The sequence below is a fragment of the Phascolarctos cinereus genome, unplaced genomic scaffold (genome assembly GCF_003287225.1).
Source record: "Phascolarctos cinereus isolate Bilbo 61053 unplaced genomic scaffold, phaCin_HiC Scaffold_8;HRSCAF=390, whole genome shotgun sequence".
NCBI lineage: Eukaryota > Metazoa > Chordata > Mammalia > Diprotodontia > Phascolarctidae > Phascolarctos > Phascolarctos cinereus.
In genome coordinates this window covers 76,724,981-76,732,645 of record NW_027556291.1, presented here as the reverse complement: position 1 = coordinate 76,732,645, position 7,665 = coordinate 76,724,981, and the positions used below count along the sequence as shown (strand labels likewise).

The 7,665-nt window shown below is 38.3% G+C and overlaps 1 pseudogene; it reads right to left on the bottom strand.

Annotated features, from left to right (window-relative positions):
- Positions 1 to 354: 354 nt before the first annotated feature.
- LOC110203654 (protein MEMO1 pseudogene) lies at positions 355 to 1,252 on the bottom strand (annotated as a pseudogene).
- Positions 1,253 to 7,665: the final 6,413 nt, after the last annotated feature.

Sequence of the window (7,665 nt, the reverse complement as noted above, 5' to 3'; positions counted from 1 at the left end):
GCTGAATACATGTGCACAGGTCTGCAAAGAGTGCAAATTTAGAATGTAGTAAATGCCTTACAGGTTGTATTTGAAGGACCATCTGCCACCATGACTTTACATCCATCATCACTTTTTTACATCAAAATATTTTGAAGCCAGCCTTCCTTCCCTCCATTGTCTCAAACAAGAAAGCATTTTATAATGAATTGAAATTAAAGAAGGACTGCACCTACTAGAAAAGAGAAGAAAGTTCTATTAATTTTGAGATTTGAGTATCCCCAAAGACCAGAAATTATATCTTTGTAAGGGCTAGGCTGGGACCACATTAAGAGAATGAGTATGTGCTGGTGGTATCCTTGAGTATTCAGAGCTTCAGTGGACTATAAGTGCTCCAGCTGCATAACTCACTGAACTGTCTTACCAGTTTCTACACAGGCATGACTGGATATAACTCAAAAATGAAAGGCTCATATTCATTCCATTCTTCTGGAGCTCTGTGATAGCATTTAGTAACACCTTAATGGGATATCTTCCACATACTGTGTTATGTATTATTTCTTCAAGTAATTGCTAAAAGATATGGGGTCTAGTTGTTCTATGACACTCATGCCCATTTTATGTAGATGTTCAATGGATCTATAAATCTCCCCCTGGGATTCATCATAGTAACTGTAATGGAACCTTTTACACCAATGGCACAAATCAGAAGAAACCACAAAGAGATTACTAGGATCCACTAGATATTTACTGAAGAGTTTTCCAAATTCCTCTTCTTTTGGCTCACTCAGAGCTCCAACCAATACAAGAATAATGGTAAGCTCATCCTTATGGCTTTCCATGGCTTTAACAGTATAAAGCAAATGCATTTCAATACTGTGCTCATCTTCATCTGTCTGCAAAGACATGAGCTCGAATATTCCTGTCTTCCATAGCTCTCCATAAATCTTTTGATCAATACAAAGGTCATACAGAGATGTTCTATATATATATCCACACTGGAAAGTGCGCATTGAGATAGGGGCACATGATGAGAAGGCTCGAGGATGAATATTCTCTAGGTAATAGATGGATCCATTTGTTTGTAAGCATGAGTGGCACAAAACCCACAGTAAGCATATCCTTCATGGGAGGCAATAATGGCTCTAACAGGTCTTTTTGTGGACTGTGCTTGTGAGAGCCAGCCTTCTAATTGTGCATTCATTTGAGAACCTGAGACTGTGTACCAGCTCCTGGTGTGAATGGCTTCCAAGAAGACCACTTGGTTGGACATTTTGGAGCCTGTGCTGCCTATGGTGTACCAGGATGAATGAGGAGGCAGTGGTGGTAGTGGCTGCAGGAATGGCTCAGGGAGGGGACAAGGCACCAAGGAGGAGGAGGAAGAGGAAGAGGAGATAGTGGTAGTGGTGGCCCCATCCCAGATCACTATGAATGTGGATGGCTGCCAGAAAAAGGGACCCATGGTGGCCTCCTAGACAATGGCAGAGCCCTTGCACCCAGCCCCAGAGTCACCATTTCTCCCCCTTGGGGGCAGGGCCCGCCACCTAGCCACCCTGACACCCCCCATTATAATTTTTAAGGAGTTGTTTTATTCTATTTAGATTTTGTACCTTCTTTTCCATTTGGCCCATTTTACTTTTAAAGGAGTTCCTCTCTTCATTGAGTTTTTGTACATCCTTTTCCATTTGGGCAATTCTATTTTTTAATGACTTGTTTTCTATAGCTAATTTTTGTCCTTCCTTTTCCAAGCTATTGACTCTCTCTTGCATACCTCTCATTTCTTTTCCCAATTTTTCTTCTACCTCTCTTATTTGACTTTTAAAATCCTTCTCGAGCTCTTCCAAGAAGGCTTTTTGGGCTTGAGGCTAGTTCATATACCCCTTTGAGGTTTCATATGTGGGTATATTAACAATGTTGTGCTCTTCTGATTTTGTGCCCTGATCTTCCCTTTCCCCAAAATAAGAATATATGGTCATTTTCTGTTTCTTGCTTTTTGTTCATGGTGTTTGTCTATTTTCTGACTTTTTACAAAACATCAACAACAACAACAGCAACAACAAAACTAACAAAAAACTGTTGAGTTCTCCTTCTGAAGTGCAGGGGGCTTCTTTTCCTGCTCACCAGGCCTTGCATTTGAATATTTGGCTCCTGGTCACCTGGGCCTGGCACAAGGATGTTATGCTGTTGGTGGGGTTTCTGTCAGCCTGGATCTTTCCTTCTGGAGTTATGTGCTTCCCAGAGTTGTGTTGAGGCACTGGGTAATTTTGCTACTGGAGAACATCATCGCCCATGGTCGTTTTCTGAGCTGGTGTCTACCAGTTTCCCTTTCTATATTGAGGCTCCCATGGGTCCTGGTGTTGGCACTTACATATTCCACCAACCTTGGTCTCAGGATCTCCCCTCTTATGCTGAGGTAGGGCTTGCTGCTGGCTTGCTGGGACATCTCCAATCCTGTACTGCTCCTTATCCCCCAGAGCAAGAAAGGCCTTTCCTGTTAATCCTCCAAGCTTCCTGGGGTACAAGACTGCTGTGCCTTATCTTTGCTGGCTCAGAGTTTTTCCTGGGTTGATATTTTCTGGGCTTTCAGAAGGCAATGAAGGATGGTGAGAGTGACTTACTTCTTACTCTACCATCTTGGCTCCTGGAAGTGGAACCATACCTCTCATTTCTTCTACCAGTTTTTCTTCTACCACTCTTATATGATTTTTAAAATCCTTTTTGAGCTCTTTCAGAAGATCTTTTGGGGCCTGAGTCCGATTCACATTTTTCTCTGAGGCTTTACATGTAGATGTTTTGGCATTGTTGTCCTCTTCAGAGTTTGTGTTTTGATCTTTCCTGTTGCCACAGTAACTTTCTATGATCAGGGAATTTCTTTCTTTTTTTTTTTTCTGATTTCCCACCCTATATTGTAACTTTAAAGTTGAGCTCAGCTCTTGGAGTATAGGGAGCACTGTCTTAAGTTTTCTGCACCTAGAGTCAGGGGCCTGGACCCTGGCTTGCAGCTTCAAAGCCTTGGAGGCTGTCAGCTTGCCTCCTGTACCTGGACTTCCAGGCCTCCCAGCCCTGTCCACTAGCCTGCTGATTCATGAGTTTTCACTCGGAATATAAGGTATTTCAGGAAGCCATTCCACACCTAGCCCACCCCATGGAACACACAAGGTGAAGCACACCACACATGTTCAATATTTGTTGAATGAATGGATTTTATCCATGTGAATGGAGGTTACATCCAGTTGAAATTAACATTGAAGCTAATCCAAGAGTGTGTGTGTGTGTGTGTGTGTGTGTGTGTATGTGTGTGTGTGTGTGTGTGTGTGTATGTGTTTGTGCACATGTTGGGGTCAGGGAAAGTGGGCTCTAAAGCCTCATAGGTCATGAAGGCCCTGAAAAGGGATCTTACTGCCTCATAAGCTGAACTGCAGCTCTGTCTCCAGTGCTTAAATTCAGGAAGAACTGAGTTCAAATCCTACCTCTAATACTTATAAGTTGTGTGACCCTGGGCAGGTAAGTCCCTTAACCTCTCTTTAACATTTGGGTGCCGGACTGGGACCCAGTCAGAGGGTTTCCCTGAGGCTCTCCTGTCTGCATTTCAGAGGGAACAAACTTGTAAGGACATAGACCATCCAAGGGATAGTATTCCATCCAAGGGATGGAAGGTCCCTGATTCCAAAGAAAGCAGACCATGCCAATGTGGATTACATATATTTTAGTTTAGTAGCATTACTAGGGCTAATTGTAATGAATAAGTGAATTTACCCATAAGACCAGTCCTGTGCTGGCAAAAGGAGAGAGTGTTGGATCCACGTACCTCCACTGGGCTAGGTCAGGTATTATATAGAAACAGAGCAAAGAAGGCCAAAAACCAGAGATGACTGGTGGTCAAGTGCAAATTTTCCCATGAGATAGTTGAAGCTTCTCTTGCTGTTTACATTAAAGGTAGTTTGCATTCTCTGTGGGGTTATAGGACCTGCTCCGAGACCCTTGGACGTACCATACATAAAGCTCCTAGGAGATTTCCTAACTCAGGTAGGGCAACCAGAGCTTTTCCTTAGGATGGGTGGTGAATTTAGAAGGGACTAAGCACTTGTAGAACTTCAGTGCACTGAGAATGAGCTCTTTTCTTATCCTTCTCTGGCCTCAAAGCAGCCTCCTGTAGCTTGGCTACAGTCCTCTGGGATTTCTGAATCTTTCCGTCTACATGGTTCAGTGTAACCACTGGGCCTGGAGTTAGGAAGATCTGAGTTCAAATCCAACCTCAGGCACTTACTAGCTATGTGACCTTGGGCAAAGGCAAGTCAGAGTGCTCCAAGTCAAGCCATCTTTCATTTTTCTGACTCCTCAGTAAGATAAAAATCCATCTGAATGTTTCTATGTTCTTATAGAGTTTTCTGGGGCACTAAGAGGTTAGGTGATTTGATTGTGGTCATGTTCCTAGCATGGGTCCAAAGCATGAGTTGAACTCTGAGCCTTCCTGACTCTGAAGCTGAGCTTCTATCCTTAGGCCTCAGAGAAACCTTCACTTCCATCCAGATGCATTTCAAACATCACCTTTTCCATGAAGCCTTTCTTGATTCCAGCTGCTAGTGGCCTCACTCCAAGACTGCCTTGTACTTTACCTTTATTTGTATTTATTCTCTGTATAATTTTATGTATTTTCTGTCTCATTAGAAAGTAAGCTTCTAGTGGTTAAGGACTGTTGGGGGGGGCAAGGCATGTCTTCTTACTCAGAAAATGGGAAATTTTTGTTTTTGTTTTTAAAGTTCCATTTTTATTTAATTTGAGAGCAAGCTTACAAATTATGAGTGCTAATGCACCTCAAACATACAAGTACACACATTAATTCATACTTAGAAAATGGGAAAATAATTTCACTTTTTTTTACCATTATCAATACAATTTATGCATAAAATCCTTCATCTGTTTTTGAGAATGTATTACTAAAACATATTCGAAACCTAAATTTCCATTATAGATAATTTTGGAAGCCAATCATATACATGTATATACTCCCTAAAGAAAACAGTCTAATCCTGTTGCTTTCTCAAAATTTACTATTCCAATTAATTAGAAAAGTTTTACATTAGTTTATAATTTTGCTTTATTACTTTCTCTAATTATTTACTCCTTAAGAGGATACCATTCTTATATTATAATTGGACTACAAATACAGTTTAAACTTGTAAGATGTTCATACTTGTATCCTATTTTAATTACTCATAGATGTTCCCGTATCAATTCGTCATTTAAGAGATTTAGTATTTTTCTTAAAAAACTTCTTGAATATAGACATTTGCTATAGAAGGCAAAGGAAAGACATCATTATAACAATGCCATATATCATAACAGAGGGGCAATTCATTAATACTTTTTGATTCTAGGCATGAGTAATATCTGATAGCAATCATGTAGTCACAGGGTATCAAAGGCAAAGCTGAGGGTTAACCAGGTGGGGAAATTTGCTTTTCAAAAAGGAAATAGCACAATAGGAAAATAAAATCAAGAAGATCCTCCATTAGGTGAAGCCAAACTCATTGCAAAAATTTTCCCAGACACAGACATCCACTATTAACAGTTACCAGGCTGCAGCAGAAGACATTTTCTGCTATTGTCTTCATGAAAATTCAGACAACTCTCCCTGTAATCAAAGCTCAAAACAATAGTAAATTACAGTCCCAAGAATTTTTACCTTCAAATTTACCTTGAATTTCACTAACCACAACTTAGGGCTAGAATATATTTTCTGATGTTTCCCCAACAGTTAACATTTCATTTATCCTTTACTCATATATTAAAATTAACCATATTCTGGGACTTCAGACATGCAGCAAATACCTGAGAGCTGACTAATCTTTAACATATTGAGGCTACATCGTTAAACCACCCTATACACTGTCATGATAGACAAAGATTTTCAAATGAAAATTAACTATTTTAGTAAAATTGTTATTATTATTTGTTTTGAAACAAAAAACCTTATTAAATACTTAAGTTTTCAAATACCATTTTTGTTTCATCTTTTTAAAAGTTCAATTCATAATTTAATAGCATCCAGTTTTTAAAAAAAGTTTTGTCCAACAGCATTTCTGTTACTTTAGTCTTTTAAATTTCACAATATAAGAGAACTTAGGAATATAATAATAACAAAAACAATATCCTGTATTTTAAGTATGAAACAAAATTATTACTAGTCAGATAGCATCAATTAACTTCAATGACTTTCTAAATTATCTTATATTAAAAAATCATTAATCTTATTACCTTTGGTATTTTAAACCCGCATTTGAGTTATCAAAGAACAATTACTTTCAATTAAAAAAAATAATAATATAGTGCTTACCATATGTCAGTCTCTGTGTTAAGTATGTTATAATCATTATATTATTTTGATCTTCACAATGGTTCTGGGAGGGAGATACCATTATTATTTATCTCTTTACCGTTTAGGAAACTGAGGTAAATAGAGATAAGATAACTTCCTTAAGATAACACAGCTAATACATTTCTGCAACCCGGAATGGAACTCAAATTTCACTGCATTTTTTCCAGCATTTCCCCCCAACACCATTTTTTGGGAACCTGATCTGAGACGAGAGGGTTTAACAGTATCAGAGGGAGAGGGTCTCTGAACTGCAGGAAAACATAGTAGATCTTTGGTTTTAACAATTTTTTTCTCTTTCCATGGTCAAGGAAGAGTTAACAAGATGTACCTATAAAGTGAAAACCATATACCTATTTTTTCTTCACTCTGGAATTGCTTCCAAACTAGCTGCCTTCCTTCATTGAACTAAAACAACGAAGGTATCAATCTTCGGGGGGGGGGGAGATTATTTAAGTGACATTTATTTTAAAAACTTTTTAGAATTTAATTTTTTTCCCCTCATAACAAATTCTACAGAGTGGTACCCCAAAACTCAATAAGATAGTTCAGATGGGTGTGAGCTCCTGGAATTACCCAAAATCCCAGAAATTCTCCTCTGCAACTTTAAAACAATTAACTTCCAAACTCCTTAATGATTAATCTCCAAACCTCCAAAATCTACTAAGATGTTTTTAGCAGGTCCACAGACTTTGATTATCTGACTTTATTTCTGTAATTTCAATGTGACCAACGCTGAAATGACAGAAAAAAAATTACCTTGCAAGATTTTTTTTCCTTTTTCTCTTTTCTTAAAATCTGATCTCCTACAGAAAGCCTAAAGTGGGAGGTAGTCCTACTTATTGGGACAATAGCTTCAAGCATCAAAGTTCATTAATCTTTCCCAGTGTTCTGAACTCTGCCTTACAGCCCTTAGAAGTTTTTCTGGCTGGCTGTATCTTCTTTTTTAGAAATCTTTTAAGGTAACAGAATCTACAAACAACACAAACCCAACATAAGAGTAAGATTTTCATATATTTTATAAAAACACAAACACAGACATATTGGTAAGACAAATACATAGACAGAATAAAAAGAAGAAACCCCTTTCACAAGAAGGTGGGCAGAAACCATCAATTAAAGCTTCCCAACAAAACCAAAACTCATCTGATCAGAATAAGATTCTTCAATGACTAGTCTTAATTTCTTTAATTTTCAATAATGTTAAGAGCCAAATTAGAACCAACACAAATTATCAGTTAAATCTCTTAAAAATTAATGTCAGCAGTCATGTAATTCATCTTAAAAGAATAAGTCAGTGTACTGAGCCC